Below are 3406 nucleotides of genomic sequence, written 5' to 3'. Positions count from 1 at the left end.
CATCCACATACAGTACTGTTTCGCTATTTCAAAGCTCATCAGTGCGACTAAATAGGCAACTGCCTCAAGCCAGGATCGAAACGTGACCGCTCAAATGATAGTCAAGGCTTCTCACCATTGCGCTATACGGCTGCTGCTGTGTGGGTAATGAATTGATGATGTTTTGAATATCGTCCAAATGCCTCTGCTCGATTTGTTTATACAAAGATCATCACTTAATACGCTAATGGCTGTTTGTATATCACTTCCCAATATGCTCAACGCAAGACGCGGCATAATTACGTTGACACGCTGGTTCCCGTCAGATCACCGAAGTTAAGCAACGTTGAGCCTGGCTAGTACCAGATGGGTAACCATTTGGGAATTCTAGGCGCTGCATGTTCTTTTCGCTCATCTCAGCATTGTTTCCTGTCGTTCTGAACCTCCACTTGCCACTGGTATTTAACAATGTCGACTCAGGAGAGGTGTAGTTGGCGATTGCGCAACTGTTGCCACAAAAAATTCATGCGCAGGCACACTTGCCGTGGTTATCCGTAGACTGTCAAGACTGAAGGAAGCCTACTGGATTACCATTTAAATGAATATTACCTCTTATGATTACTTTGCTTCTGGATCCAACTGATCGCTACATAATCTTTTACCTTCATTTTTCATTTATTTAATGCATTTCATAAATCCTTTCCTCTGTTATACGTATATATTTAGTTTCATGTGCTTTTTCAATTGATGCTAGTATCAGCAAAATTATTGCTTTGCTATAACAATTATTTTGCTTAAATCTGTCTTCTGATAAAAAGAACGCATTATTTAAAGTCTCCTGTCGAATAATAAATTAGTGTTATTTATTATTTATAGTATTTAATTTTATATATATATATATATATATATATATATATATATATATATATATATATATATATATATATATATATATATATATATATATATATAGTGCCCGCAAAAGTTTACAATACACATTTGAAACTGTCAGTTTTTGTATTTCTAGCTTCCAAATGGTAATAAAACTTTTTATAAACATAGAAAATGTATTGAAATAGTGGGAAAATAAAAAAAATAACAATTTAATACAACGCGAAGTGAAAACTCAATAATTAGCACCGCAAACGTTTACAACACATATCAAATTCATTAGATTTCTCAATAATCTTATGACGGTTTATCATGGAAACATGCTTAGAAGCTTCTAGAATGTTCAGGAATATGCAATAGTGTTGTGAAACCGAATCTCACCCCATAATGGACTCGTCCAGATCTTATATAATCAGCTCCTAAGGCTGGTACAGTGGAGCGAGATCTCAACGGATATTGTACCTCGGGTAGCGAGATCTTACTGATACCTGCAACTACTACTATTCTCTTCATCTTTCTCCATATCCTTGTACCTTTCCTTAATGCACTTGTAAACCACCTACTACGTGATTTCCCGTGTCGTTCTTGTGGACCCAACTAAGCCCCACAACAGATAGATATCGAAGTAAGCAATTAGTAAAAGTATTGTGTCATTCTTTATCTAATAACCGTATTGTAAGCAACCACATCATGGGAAAGAATCACCGGATTTGTCAAGAGCTCAGAAAACGAATTGTAAGTCTTCATCAAAGTGGATTGAGATATAGAACAATATTTAAACAGTTGATGGTTCCATTGAATTCTGTTGGAACAATAATTCGGCACTGGAAGTTTCACAAATCAACCCTTCCTTTGGCCAAATCAGATCGTCCTCGAAAAATAACCAAACATGCTGAAAAGTTATTAACAAGGAAGATTATGAATTCGTCTAGAATTACTCTCGGAGATCTGCAGAAGGACTTAGAAAACAGTGAAATTAAAGATAGCAAGGCACAATCGGTGGAACCCTTAACCTTAAAGACATCTTCTCTAGATCAGCAAGGAAAACTCCTCTTCTTAAGCCAAAAGATATTCGTGCTATGCTTGATTTTGGAAATGAGTATGCAAGCAAGCCTTTAGAGTTTAGGCATAACGTGCTTTGGTCAGATGAGACCAAAATTGACTTGTTTGGCACTCCAACAACACAGAAAGTTTGGAGAAAAAAGGATATACAAGTCAAAAAACACGATTCCAACCGTAAAATTTGGAGGAGGATCCATTATGATCTCGGGTTGTTTTAGTGCAGGAGGTGTATGAAAAGTGGAAATATTAAAATGAAAAATGAATGGAGCACTTTATAGGAGTATCTTGGAGAAAAACCTTAAAGAAAGTGTGAAGTTGATCAAATTGAAATCAGACTGGATCTTTCAACCTGGTAACGATCCAAAACACACTGCGAAACTCACGCAAAATTGGTTTAATTCAAATAAAGTGAATGTTTTAAAGTGGCTTACTTAATTTCCCGATCTCAACCCTATAGAGAATTTATGGGGAGAATTGAAATTACGGGTACATGGAAGAGAACCTTAAAATCTGCGAGAATTGGAAAGAATTTGTGTGGAAGAATGGAATAAAATAACACAAGACACATGTAAGAAGTTCGTAGGAGATTACTCAAAACGTCTGCATGTAATCAACAATAATAGTTATGCTACAAAATACTAGATATTATTTTGTAAATGTGTTGTAAACTTTTGTAAAATACTAGATATTATTTTGTTAATGTGTTGTAAACTTTTGTAAAATACTAGATATTATTTTGTAAATGTGTTGTAAACTTTTGTAAAATACTAGATATTATTTTGTAAATGTGTTGTAAACTGATAGTCGCACTTCTAAACTCAATAGTTTCCTCTTCGCGTTGAATTGTTATTATTTATTTTACCCACTGTTCCTATCTTAGTTTCAATACATTTTCCATGTTTATAAAAGTTTCGTTGGAAGTTAGTAATACAAAAATTAACAGTTTCAAATGTGTATTGCAAGCTTTTGCGGGGCACTATATATATATACTATGTGTCAACGCAATTATGCCTTATATATATATTCTCACGAGAATGAGACGTGGAATATTGTGTAGCTCAGTTGCCATATATATTTCCATAACTTACCACTTAGCTCTACCTATGTATTGACCACTGTTTAAATAAATGCTGAAAAATTTACGCAGAAAATTATATCTCCGTATATTAATTCATATGATTAAATTAAGTAATATATACATATATATATATTTTAAAATCAGCCTTGACAGCCGTATTTTAAAACCCCTCTATTTCTTCTTTCTACGCACAATTTATCTTCCTTTTGATAATATTATTTGAAGTCATTCCCTTTTTTCATTGTACCCATTTGTGAATCATTACACGAAATTCGGCTTTTTGGGTTATTTTGAACCATCTTCCATTGACGCGATTCCTTTGGATTTTACTTGTGGAAATGGAAATTTAATCAACGTTTTTGGGTTTTACCGTTATTGAATATTTTACCCTTCAAC

At 34.0% G+C, this 3406-nt stretch overlaps 1 pseudogene; it reads left to right on the top strand.

Moving 5' to 3' along the window:
- Positions 1 to 265: 265 nt before the first annotated feature.
- On the top strand, positions 266 to 382 carry LOC145285045 (5S ribosomal RNA; annotated as a pseudogene).
- Positions 383 to 3406: the final 3024 nt, after the last annotated feature.

Source organism: Euprymna scolopes, chromosome 9 (genome assembly GCF_053919585.1).
Source record: "Euprymna scolopes isolate OS-2025 chromosome 9, ASM5391958v1, whole genome shotgun sequence".
Taxonomy (NCBI): Eukaryota; Metazoa; Mollusca; class Cephalopoda; order Sepiida; family Sepiolidae; genus Euprymna; species Euprymna scolopes.
The sequence above is the reverse complement of the archived record's forward strand: the minus strand, read 5'-3'. Positions and strand labels throughout refer to the sequence as shown.